Genomic DNA, 13714 nt, shown 5'->3' on the forward strand with positions numbered 1-13714 from the left:
TTGTGGTCCCAGAATGCCCAATAGCGGTCGGTGATCGGTTATAAAGGTCACCTTCCGGCCGGCAATGTACTGGTGAAAATGTGTCGCCGCGTAGACGATGGCTAGCCCTTCTTTGTCAAGTTGCGCGTAGTTGCGTTCTGCTTGCGACAACGTACGTGAGGCGAAGGCGATGGGAGCTTCCCTTCCTTGCTCGTCAGTTTGCGATAGAACCGCGCCGACTCCGTACGGTGATGCGTCGCAAGCCAAAAGCAGAGGCTTCCTTTCGTCGTAGTGGCGGAGGACTGTACATCTTCGAATCAGGTCTTTCAGGGCATCGAATGACTGCTGATGGCGTGGCGACCATGTCCATGTCACATCTTTCCGAAGGAGTTGGTATAAGTCGTTGGCCACGGTAGCTCTTTGTTCCAAGAACCGGTCGTAGAACGTCAAGAGTCCGAGAAAAGCCTGTAGCTCCTGCTTGTTTGTTGGAGCTCGTGCTTCTGTGATCGCTCGCACTTTGTCCTCGGTAGGGTGAATGCCTTCCGCATCAATTCGGTGTCCCAGAAATTGCACCTCTGGCACCGCAAAACAGCACTTCGATTTGCTTATGCACAAATTAGCGTTTGCTAGCCTTTCGAGAACGAGCTCTAGGCGCACTGCATGCTCTTCAGTGGAAGTGCCACTGATGATGACATCGTCAAGGTAGACACAAACTCCTGGGATGCCCTGAAGCACTGTCTCCATGAATTTTTGAAATATGGCCGGGGCTGCAGCTACGCCAAAAGGCAGTCGCTTGACTTTGTACAAGCCTTTCAGTGTGTTAATTGCCAATAATTCAGCAGTTGACTCGCTCACCTTCAGCTGCTGATACGCCTGGGTGAGGTCCAATGTGCTGAAGACTCTTGCGCCACGTAGTACACTGAATACTTCTTCAGGTGTCGGTAGCGGGTAAGAGGACGCTTTAGTCGCAAGATTGACGGTGCTCCGGTAGTCTCCGCAGAGGCGTATGGTTCCGTTTTTCTTGCGAACTACGACAAGTGGTGTGGCCCATTCTGAATGCTGCGTCGGCTCGATGACACCTTGCTGCTCCAGTTTGTCCAACTCTTTTTCAACTGAATCTCGGAGAGCAAACGGCACCGGCCTGGCCTTCAGAAATTTGGGTTGCGCGTTGTCCAACAACTGCAGTGTGACCGGGGGCCCTTCGTTTCCTGGAATCTCTTCCGAGAATACTCTTTCGTATTTCTCTTGCAGTTGCTCAACCATGTTCTGGCTCGGCGTCTGGTGTATGCCGCATATCATCACGCCTAGTGGAGAAAACCAGTTTCTCCCTAGAAGGCTTGATCCTGTGCCCTTCACAACAAGCAGAGGTAGCGTATGGGTCTGGCCGTTGTAGTTAACCTGCACGTTGGCAGAGCCCAATAGTGGCAGATTCTGTCCTGACCACGTTCGCAGGTGCGTGTCGTCTTGTTGCAGGGCGGGTGCGTCAGATGGCCATGAAGTTCGGAACGTGTCCTCACTGATCAGAGTACAGGCTGCGCCGGAGTCCACCTCGAACTTAATCAGCTGGTGATGTACGCTTAATTCTGTAAAAATCTTCGCTCGCGTGCCGATATTCATGGTGTTCAGGTCGTACAACACAGATGGTGTTGTTGATGTTGTTCCATGGAGATCAGATAGCGGCGTATTCTCTGAGGCGTTGACGCTGTGATTAGGCTGGGAAGGTGACTTTATCTTGGCAAGTCTCCGTTTCGTAATGCATGCTCTTTCGATATGCCCTCGCTTGTGGCAAAAATTACACGTGGCTGACTGGAATCGACATCCCTGGGGGTTGTGTTGGTCGTCACACCGCCAGCAGCGTTGTGCCTTTTTGACCGATTTTACAACAACAGAAGGCTTGCGCACCTGGTTGCTTGTCTGGTGTACCGGCTCGGTGTTCCGGCGAATCCCTCTCTGCTGGTGACCGGCGCTCTCCGCTCGAACGGCGATGTCGTAAGCTTTGCTGAATGTGAGGTCCTTCTCAGCGAACAGGCGCTGCTGCAGTGACTCGTCACTCAGTCCGCACACAAATCTGTCGCGTAACATCACGTCCAAGGGAAGCATGGTGGTGTTAGCAGAAGAAGCTGCGTCTCCCTCCTGCCCGGTAGCTGTTGTCGACAGCGTTCCAAAATTGCAGTCGGCAGCGAGCTTCTTGAGCGCGGCTACGTAGGCGCTCACAGTTTCTCCTCCCAGTTGATCTCGTCGTTGGAAGCGAGCCCGGCTGTAGACCTCGGATGGCCTTGGGTCGTAGTGCTTTTGCAGCGCTTTTACGATGTCGTCGTAAGACACTGCCGCTGGTGTGCTTGGCTGAATAAGGGCGCAGACAGTATCGTAGGTCTGCTCCCCGCACAGCGTCAGCAGGTTGGCCCTCTTCAAGGCTGGGTCTGTGATGTTGTTAGCTTCAAAGTAGAACTGAAGGCGTCCAACCCACGATGACCACGATGAGCCGTTGAACTCTGGTATCTGATTGGGAAACCCTCGCGTAGCCATGGCTTGTCAATAGCGTTGCGTAGCGCGGGTCGAATCCACTTTCTCGTCGCCACTGTCGTGTCCGGTCGCTGTGTTGAATGCAGCGAAAGACGCACACGGTACTTTAAGACTTCGTTTATTTAAAGCCGATGAGGGTGCGACCAGCGTCGACCGAGGCAGGAGCCGAACTGGCCGCCCGAAGAAAGGAGGGAGCGGAGAAGCGTCCACGGGAGGGAGTGGCTTCCCAAAACAGGAGGAGGATGCGGGGGGCGCACCATGGGGGGGCATCTGGCGACAGCGTGCGACGAGGAGCAAGTGGTCGTTAGGAGGAGGATGCGAGTGGTCGTTAGGAGGAGGATGCGAGTGGTCGTTACACACACAAAAGCAATAAGGGGACACAACACAGCATTAACTGAGTAAGACGATCTTTACGTTCATGCATTGAAAGATAATCTGACAGATATCACTACGGAGTGCGCAGTAGAAGTAGGCGATGGAACGGTTCGACAGGATACCGGCAAGCTATCTCAGGAGAAGAAAAATCTGAATATGAAACGCCAAAGCATGAGGGCGTCTAATCCTAGAGACAGAATAGAACTAGCAGGCTATCGAAGTTAATAAAAAAGCGCAAGTTAGCTGACAAAAGGAAGTTTAATACAGGGAGAATGCAGCATGCTCTAATGAACGAAGGTAGACTAAAAGCGGTGAAGAGGAAACTAGGCATACGTAATAACCAGATGTATGCGCGAAGAGACAAGCAGGGCAATGTCATTAGCAATATGGATAAGATAGTTAAAGTAGCCGAAGAGTTCTACCCAAATCTATGCAGTAGCCAATGTAATCAGAACAATAATGAGACAATACAGAACAGGAATGCGTCATTCCACCAGTAACGAAAGAGAAATAAAGAAAGCTTTAGGATCAATGTAAAAAATAAAAGCAGCTGGTGGGGGTCAGGTAACAGCAGATTTGTTGAAGGACGGAGGGGAGATTGTGATACAAAAACTAGCCACCTAGTATGCGCAATGCCCTCTGACCTCGGCCGTACCAGAAGCTTGGAAGAACGCGAAAGTTATCTTAATTCCTTAATTCATAAGAAAGGAGGCGCCAATGACTTGAAAAATTAGACTGATCAACGAGAAAGCATTTGACTTAGTGGAAACCTCAGTAGTCATGTCAGCATTGCGGAATAAGGGTGTAGAAGGGCCTTCTGTCAAAATATTGGAAGATATGTATAGCAACCGCACAGCTACCGTATTTTTCCATAATGTCATCAATAAAATTCCAATAAGGAAGGGCGGAGGGCAAGGAGACACTATCTCGCCAGTGCTATTCACCACCTGTTTACATGAGGTATTCCGAGGCCTGAATTCGGAACAGTTGGGGAATAGAGTTAATGAAGAATACATAAGTAATTTGTGATTCGCCGATCACATTGCCTTGCTAAGTCACTCAGGAGAGCAGTTGCAAAAATTCTGAGGGCACTTAAAGGGAAGCTGAAGAGATTTTCGAATTCATTAAGATGCTCACGTATGGATGTGGGAACCTTAAAAATCATGCGGGTGAAATTTTTTTGCAGATTAATCACTTAGGAGCGACGTAATCGCCGTTTAAAATTGCGCGGTAGCTCCGCCCCCCGCTGTCCGCCGAGCGCTGCTGATGACCCTGACGATGCGAGCCGAAACCGGAAACCGTGGGGTGGTGACGTAAACATTGGTGTTCCGTCGCCACGCAGCCTCCGCAACCGTGCTTGTTTCTGCGTGCGTGCCATCGTAAGCTGCTTCGATCTGCCGTGTGTTCCTGTATTTGTGTTTTTTTATGTTTGTGGTGACGTACAGAAACGTGGGCAGCATCGAGTGAAGCGGTGGACCATCATGCCGGCGTCTGCGCAGCCTTCGGCTGCACTAACACCGGCGGCCGCGACGATGTGGTCTTTCATAATTTCCCGCAAAATAAGAAGCTTTCCGCGAGGTGGGTCGCTGCTGTGAAGCGAAGGGATTTCAAACCCTCAAAGACTACAGTGCTATGCTCTGACCACTTTCGTGATGAAGATTATAACCATCGCCTGTCGATAATGCGTTCATTCGGCCTGTCAACAAAGTCAGCTGGACTGAAACCCGGCGCAATACCGTCTGTCTTCGCGCACAGGAGCTCGTCACCGCCACCGAGGCCAGCTTTCGCGAAAAGGAGGAAGCTCGAGGTAAGAATTTGTGTATTAACTTTATGAGAATTTGACTGCGCGAACCGGTGTTCTGTGTAGTGTATGGCGCGTAATTTCGTGGATGCAAGACTTCCGCTAGTAGTGAGATGAACGGCGCTGGAATGAGAATGTCAGGACGGCAGCAAACTGCAGCTTACAAAATAAGTGCTTAGCTGTTATGCTTGCAGGCATGCATCATGCATCTCGTACAGCATTACTCATATCAGAACTCGGCCCTAAATTTGTTGGCTGAGTAAAAATCGTTAAACTGCTATTAATACTGCAAGAGGTGGAGCGACGCGAAGTGCGCCTCACAACCAGAGACTGCGCGCCGCGCGTGAGCAGAGAACTTCGTTCGGTAAGCGAGCACGTGAAAAGACGTTATATGCAGACTCTTTACTCAATTATGTTGGAGCTCAGATATTCTAGGATTCATGCGTAGCCCTCAGTGGCGAGAACATAGGGAGTAGTACGCGGCACATTTTTCTTCGTGGTCGGAGCGCCGAGAAAACTGTTTGCACATGTTTCTGGTATACGGGCGCGCGGCGTTTCGTTTTGAATTTGGTTTCGCCTGGGGCCTGGCTGATAGCAGCCTCGTCAGCGCCCAATGTGCGCAGTCATGGCGCTTGCAGTCCGGCCCCAAAGCGCACACTTTTTTTTTTTGAGCGATCTACGTCGGACGCGGCCGCTGATTCTGTGTTAGCGCTTGAAGTTGCCTGTCAGGGTTTTTAAAGTGATCTTTTTGCTTGGCTATAGTATTTGCAGGAGGTGCTCCAAATCTGCAAATACAACATAATATGAAATACAACATAATATGAAAATAAAAATTTAATTAAGATATGCATTTTAGTGAGCTAATGGAAGCCTTCTGCCTATTACTAGTGTCTGTCGTATCCCCCAATATAGCCCCAGGTATAAAATTAATACAAGGTTAGTTACCCATTTTTTAAAATAAATTTTGGACCTCCTAAAGGAACACCTGGTATATAATAAATGATCTCACTTCGCACGGAGCTCGCCAATCAACAAAATGGTTTATGAAATAAACCAGCAGATTTTACTCATACTGAAGCACACTTTTGTTCTGTTTGGAACAATAACATCATGTGGCTTATGCCTTTCAGTTTCTTGCTGAACTGCTGCAAGATCAAGACTGCGCACCAGACGAGAGTGCAAATGAAGAGTGCATGGAAAATGACATCACACCTGGACGCTGCACACCACCAGGCAGTCAAGAATCCACACCAAACGGCAATACAAATCAGGACTGTGCAACAAGTCGAATGCCACTGGCAGATGCTGCTGAGGACCCTGCCATCGAACTTTTCTAAAAGTGATGACAAGGCTGACAAGTCTGTTCAAGTTCTAATGCAGCCAATACCAGTAAAGTGTTCTGCCAGGAATACGTTTATAATAACACATGTAGTCGTAAAAAATGGCCGAGTGCAGCATGGCTTCATACATTAATAATAATATTATATAATTGTGCGCCACGTGTGCTACAGCCAGCCTTGCGATTCGGCCTGCTTGGTTGCAGCACGAGGCCATATAGAACAGCGCGATCAAGGCGGCCGCAAACGGATGGAGATATTCCTACAAGGGCTTGCAGTATGAAGCAACTCGCCTAAACAAGGATTTCAATTTACTGCCAGATCCCATCTTGGCACGCAGAACGGAAGGCGCACGTTTGTCACCTCGACGAGTTCTGCCGCAAAGCGCCGCGAACTTCTGTCTTTCGTGTGTGTTATGAACCGAGCCGGCACGCAGCGACCATGAAGCGATGCCAGCATAAAATTTGCGTTCAAAAAGAGCCTGATAACTTCTTGCGCTTGTTAATGGTCTGTGTGGATTACAAGCAGATTTGCGGCAGCACCGACAAGCGGCAAGACAAGAATGCCGACGATCGCATCCCGCTTACATTGCATTAGGAAAATTTCGTGGAGCAGTGCTATACTACATTTGCTCGCTTCAAAATTAATTTATTGTATCTCTGAATGAAGTTTGGCTAGAAAAGTATGCTTACCAATGGACATTTTCAACACGTGGAGATGCTGACGCTTCGCTTTCGTTCAAGCCAAAAGCACCGCTTGCGCCAGCATCGTTGCTTCCTTGGAGCGGTTTGCTCTTTGCGATTGGTTCGTACATGTAGGGGATGACGCCAAGATCCTCCTGGTAATCTTCGATGTGTTCCATCGTGATATAAGCATCAAACCAACAACCGGAACACCGCGCGCCGCGCTTCATGTACTACATCGGCGGCGACCAAGCCGGGCTCACCGAGCCAACGCCAGTGTTTACGTCACGAGGCGCCCAGCCAATCACAGGCGGCAACGAGGCGCGCGAGCTGGCTCGAGGCTGCTGCGGCACTTTTCGCCAAAATAAAATAGGTTTGCGCTTTCTTTTGCCTAATTTCGACGAGAAATTCGAATTCCGAGGGTGGAAAACTGTAAAGTGTATATCTTCACTCAATTTTTTAGGGAAACCTTTCAGCATCCCTTTAAGTCTGCTTACGCGCATGAATGCAAAGGCATCCGGCTTCCTAGAACGCGGGTTTTTTTCCACGCCGCCTGTAGGCATAGCATTTTACTTCGTTTTTTAGTTTTTGTTTTTTGATACATTTTAATTTTTGTTTGTTTTTCATACCTTATTCATTTTTATTTTATTTTTACCTTCTCATTTATTTTAAATTTTTATTTTTGATTTTTTACCCTTTTCCTTTTAATTTTTCGTTTTTTTCAGTTTTTCTTATCAATCAATAAGGACTAAATAAATGACTAATTACTAATTAATGTATAATTGCAAATACCCCAATACTTAGTAATTGCTAATAGTATATGGGTTATAGCAATTATGCAATTGATTACATCATAGTGCGACAGATTTCGCGGACGGGCGGACAGACGGACAAGGATGAGCCATTAAATGTTTTCGCCTTTATACATACAGTTATACAGGTAGAGCAAAATGGTGCGACTGAAAATTAACATGCAAAAAAACGGAAAGTAATGTTCAACAATCTCGCAAGGGAAGCGATATTTTTTGTTAGCAAAGCCCTGAACTGGGCATTTATTATGCCCAGTTCAGCACGGTTTCCGATCTGGCCTTTCGACGGTGACACAGCTAATCGAACTGTACATGACCTTTGTACAGCTACAGATGAATGCCAACAGGTAGATGTTGTATGTATAGACTTTGCGAAGGCATTCGATAAAGTTGCACATCATAAACTACTTTCCAAATTGAGGAGCCTAGGAATTAGTGAAAATGTAGTATTGTGGATTCAGGCATATTTAAAAAACCGTTATCAAAGGGTCAGAATCGGGAAAAGTGAGTCGGGGAAGTGTGAAGTTGTGTCTGGAGTGCCGCAGGGGTCTGTTTTAGGCCCACTTTTGTTTTTATTGTATATTAATGATATTCCGTCTAATATTAACCCACCTGTAAAAATTAAACTGTTCGCCGATGATTGTTTAATTTACACGCGTGTAGCCTGCACAGAAGATCAGATTAAACTAAATAAATGCCTACAATCATTAAATTCGTGGTGCCAAAGATGGGGCATGGTAATTAACTACAATAAATCTACATACACTCACGTAACTAAAAAACAGAACGTTATCAGATTTGAATATAATATTGGAGAAAATACCTTGGTCGAGGTGCAGAGTTTCCGGTACTTAGTGGTGACAGTGACGCATAATCTAGACTGGCGTATTCACATTGAGAATATCTATTCAAAAGCGTACCAGAAGCTTTGCTTTCTTAGGAGAAAACTTCCAAACGCAACTAGAGAAATTAAGTTAGTCGCCTACAAAACGTTTATACGACCGGTTCTCGAATATGCGAATGCTGTGTGGAGCCCTCACCAAAAATGCTTAAAAAAGAAGGTAGAAAGAGTACAGCGGATTTCAGCACGTTTTATATGTTCAAAGTATCGCCGTACTGACTCGGTTTACAAAGATGATGCAGCAGTGTGAATTGGAAACGCTGGAAATTAGAAGAATAAAACATAGACTCAAACTTTTTTTTCCAGATATTGCAAGGGACATTAAAAATAAATAAAGAACATTATGTGAAAGCGCCTCTAAAACGTGGTTCTCTGAAAAACCACAGCAGGCTACTATAGCCTATTAACACACGTACGGATGTGTACCGGTATTCTTTCTTCCCTGATGTAATTGAAATCTGGAACAAACTGCCAAGTGATGTTGTGGAGAGTACGAACGTGCAACAATTTGAGCAAGGTGGTGATATATTTCTGAGAAATGGTGTACAAATTTTGGAACTCTGACTCATGATTGCTCATTTATGTATTTGTTTTTGTTCCCTCCCTGTAACGCCCCTGATTTGAGGGTTAACAGTATGACCAAAAAAAATAAGTAAATAAAGTGGTAAGGGAATACGTATACTTAGAGTTGACGGTGGCCGGTGACCTGGATCATGAGAGGGGAATAACTAGAAGAGTGAGGATGGGGTGGAGCGCATATGGCAGGCTCTCTAACATCATGAATGGCAGCTTACCAATATCCCTCAAGAGAAAAGTGCATATCAGCTGTATCTTACCGGTACTCACCTATGGGGCAGAAACGTGGAGGCTAACAAAGAGGGTTCAGCTCAAGTTAAGGACAACGCAGCGAGCTATGGAAAGAAAAATTATAGGTGTAGCGTTAAGGTACTGGAAGTGGGCAGCGTGGCTGAAGGAACAAACGCGGATTAATGATATCCTAGTCAAAATCTAGAGGAATAAGTGGGCGTGGGCAAGGCATCGAAGGCAAGATAACCGCTGGTCCTTAAGGGTAACGGAGTGGATTCCAAAAGAAGGCAAGCGTAGGAGGGGGCGCAATAATGCAGGGTGGATGAGATTAAAGAGTTTGCATGCATAGGATGTGCGCAGCTGGCAAAAGGACAGAGTTAATTGGAGAGACATGGGAGAGGCATTTGCCCTGCAGTGGGTGCAGTCAGGCTGATGATGGTGATGATGACAGTGCTTGGCAAGGAGTCACCCCATTGACGTCATGCCTGCACTGGCACACTGGGCTCTTTATCGAATGCTAACTCCTGGATTCGCTCTTACGAATGGAAGCACGCTGGTTTGAAAGTAATAGTCCAGATGTGGTGGTTCGCCGCGCCCGTCAAAGAAGACACCAATGGGCCCGTTAGGTATGACACCTTTATATCTCGCTGCGCATCAACACCAAAACCGCCAGGAGTGTGCACAGAGGCAGGCGGGGCTGGTACGGCACACGACGGCGTTCAAGTCAATGGCCCAAAGCCTGCGCGGCCACAAATGTCCAGTGCCACTCACGATTCAAGGACACGGCAGAGTCGCTGGTCCGGGCGCTGGTCTGCCCGGCGACACTGGTCAGTGGTCGCCCAAGCGAGGCGGTGGTCACGAAGGCGGCGAACCGATGTCGACGCGTCGCTGAAGGATGGCCCAGGAGAGATGGCGGCCCGAAGCCGTCACGTCACTGCGGCACAGCCCACTCACACACACGGGTTTCCGGAGCCGACCCAGCCACAACCGCGGCGTTCGAACACACTCACGCGCACTCCACACTCCTCGCCGTCGTCATCTTCGCCGCGTCGGCCACTGCAGCAGCGCCACCACCACACTAGAACATACGCTTCCGGCCTCATTGTTGACTGACAGAACCTGTAGGAAGCAAATTTATTCAAAATCTTCACAAACAATGTCTCCCCTGGAAGCCGGCGACTCGAGTGCTTGGCAGCGTTGAACTGCGCTAACAGACGACTGTTCTCCGTGGTGACTTTTGCGGCACACATTCTTATTTCGTGGGCACCTCTCCTTCAGTCCCCGACGTCGTTCCTGGGCCGATTCTCTCAAATGCCGCAAGCAAGAGTAGCGTGAGGCTTTACTTATGTCGCTTCCACACACGACAACGGCCCCCGTAGTCAGTTTGACGTCAATGGCAAGAGAAATGACAGCCAAATTTATGATCATGCGCTTGAAACAGATGAGTATCAACCGCAGAAAAGAGCCCAAAATGGAATACATGATGCCGCCGCGGTGGCTCAGCGGTTATGGTGCTCGGCTGCTGACCCAAAAGACGCAGGTTCGATCCCGGCCGCGACGGCTAGAATTTCTTTGGAGGAGAAATTCTAGAGGCCCGTGTACTGTGCGATGTCAGTGCACGTTAAAGAACCCCAGGTGGTCGAAATTTCCGGAGCCCTTCACTACGGCGTCTCTCATAGCCTTACTCGCTTTGGGACGTTAAACCCCATAAACCAAACCAAACCAATACATGATCAGCGAAGAATTGCAAGTGAAAGTTGGCTGAAAAGCATTGGTTGAAAAAGCAAAAAAAGGAACACAAGGACGGAGAAAAAGAATTACAAGGACAGCGTCTCCCCTTGTAATTCTTTTTTGTCCTCCGTGTGTTCCTTTTTCTGCTTTTTTTCATTAATGCATTTCAACCAACTTGCCAAACTTCCGCTGTTCAAAGTATATACACATGCTATGAATCATCCTTGAGTAACAGTAATATATAAAAATAGTGACATGAATTTATTGCCAAATTGCAAATTAACATCGCTCAATCAATATCCGCCAAGAGGTTTGGAAAGATATTACTACGCAGCCTTCGTATCGCTTCTTCCTTGCCGGGACCCGCGAACACCACAACTGGCGACGAAGATGGGATAAACACGGCAAGACGCAGAAAAGAAGCGCTGAATCTGTACAAACGAAGTACCGAGGCAACGGTCTGAAGAGCAACGCTGGATTCAACCGCACCTACGACGAAAGGCGACAAGACGTCCGAGATGGCAGCCTTCAGTCAGATTGGTCAAGTAGAAGCCTTCGACGAAACTGTGAGTGACTGGCTATCTTACGAAGTACGCCTAATTTCCTTTTTCGCGGTGAGCAAAGTTCCAGAAGACCTCAACATGCATGCTTTGCTAAGCGTTATTGGGCCGAAGTCATACAGCCTCTTGAAATCTCTGACCGCAGCAGATAAGCCGTCGGAAAAGACGTTCAAGGAGCTAACTGAATTGCTTCGCAATCACTTCACCCCGAGAGTGTCTGTGATCGGAGAGCGAGCAAAATTTTACAGAAGATGTCAGCTGCAACATGACAGCATCGCACAGTACGTAGCCGAGCTCAGAAAGCTAGCTCAAACCTGTGAATTCGGCACCTTTTTGAACGAGTCGCTTCGTGGCAGGTTTGTGTGCGGTTTATTCCGCACCGACATTCAGCGATACTTATTTGCAGAAGACAAAACGCTGACATTTCCAAAAGCCGTTCAGCGCGCACTTGCTTTGGAAGAAGCTATGAAAAATGTTCAGGAAGCGCACGCTAGGGAATCTGTCGACGACTTCCACAAAATGAGCGCTGAAGACGCAGCCAAAAGAAAGCATTCTTTCGAGTGTTAACGCTGCGGCTCTGACAAGCATTTTTCCTGCACCTGTCCGCATATCGCAGGTAAGTGCACGAACTGCGGCAAGAAAGGCCACGTTCAGCGTGCCTGCCGTGGTCCCAAGCAGTACCCAACGAGTTCAAGGACGTGGATACGCACTCTTGAAAATGACGACACGGGAAACATCCAGACGCTGTCTCAAAAAACCCGGCGTCCCATCACCGTTGATGTCGAAATTCAAGGTGTACCTTTGCGAATGGAGTTAGACACAGGCGCTACGGTGTCTGTAATATCAAGACAGCAGTTCGAGAGACTTAGACCGCCTTTAAGACTCGACCCGACGGAACTGCGACTGAAAACGTACACAGGGGAAGTTATCCAGCCCTGCGGCGTTTTGAAAGCAGCCGTAAGGTACAAGGGTCAAGTCGGTGACCTTCCGTTGCACGTCGTAGACTACGGTGGACCAGCTCTTTTAGGACGCGAGTGACTCGAAACTTTGCGCTTGGACTGGGATTAAATCTGCGGTTTGCACAAGCTGAACAGGTTTTGGTGCGCAATTTCAGGAGCGGACCAAGATGTCTCAAAGCAACTATCGTGCAGCGCACCGGGCCAGTGTCGTACGAGGTCAAGGTGCAGACACCCCACGGATCCTGCATGTGGAGGCGACACAAGGACCATTTGCTACGAGCCTCAGCTGCGCACACGCTGTCACCATTTGCGGTGGGGGAGGAGACCATCTGTTACCCAGAACTTTCAGATTGTCCGCCACCTTCATGAACCGCTGTCTCCGCAACTAGCCCTGCACCCGTGGTCGGCGGAAACTGCCCTACCAGGCGGTATCCTCAACGAGTCAGGAAGCCGCCTGACCGATACCAGTTATTGTGACTCTCCAAATTGCGGTGGAGGAAGTGACGCATGCCGGCGTTCTTGCGAGTCGAGTGAGACGCGTGATGACGCGCCAAGTGACGTCAGCAGTGGCTCTACAAAAGCGAGCACCTGCATGAGCGCCGCGGGAGAAAGCATCTCAGCTGTTGCCCAATAAAGTACTACGAAGCCTTCGTATCGCTTCTTCCTTGCCGGGGTACCTGCGAACACCACAGATATCTCCTGTCGTGTCATGATATTTTTAGGTAAGCACAACATTTTTACTGACGCTCAGCTGGGATTTAGGAAAAAACTTCATCTCATACATAACTATTAAGACTTAAAGAGGCGACTGCGTAAAACATAGACACATGTACTTAAGTTTAAGAAAACTGGAATGACTTCGCCATGGTTTTCAACTTCATATTTTATAAATATATTGACACCAAAACACCTCGTATCGTGTCGGGGAAAGGCTCTATAGATGGTAAAATTACACATATTTTACTAGACGAGGCCAATGCGTAGATAAAGGCTATGCGCAATCGTGATTTCTGCCTAATACATGCGGTATGGCTGAGGGAAACACTTTAGGATCCGTACTTCTAAATGCATACATTGAAAAAATTCTCAAATCAACGAAACCGCGAAATCTTCCCTTATGTTGTTGTTAGGACGATGATGCTCTTTGGTCACAATGAAGTTACTTAATGAATGTTACGGTTATTGGGAGTATTATTGTTCTCACTAATGTAGACATTAAATTCCACTCCACAAAACGAACCATACCGTT

General features: G+C 48.0%; 1 pseudogene; it reads left to right on the plus strand.

The window, feature by feature from the left end:
* Window positions 1-12025: 12025 nt before the first annotated feature.
* LOC149344903 (uncharacterized) lies at window positions 12026-12834 on the plus strand (annotated as a pseudogene).
* Window positions 12835-13714: the final 880 nt, after the last annotated feature.

This window comes from Amblyomma mixtum, chromosome 5 (assembly GCF_055824585.1).
Source record: "Amblyomma mixtum isolate Tamu chromosome 5, ASM5582458v1, whole genome shotgun sequence".
NCBI lineage: Eukaryota > Metazoa > Arthropoda > Arachnida > Ixodida > Ixodidae > Amblyomma > Amblyomma mixtum.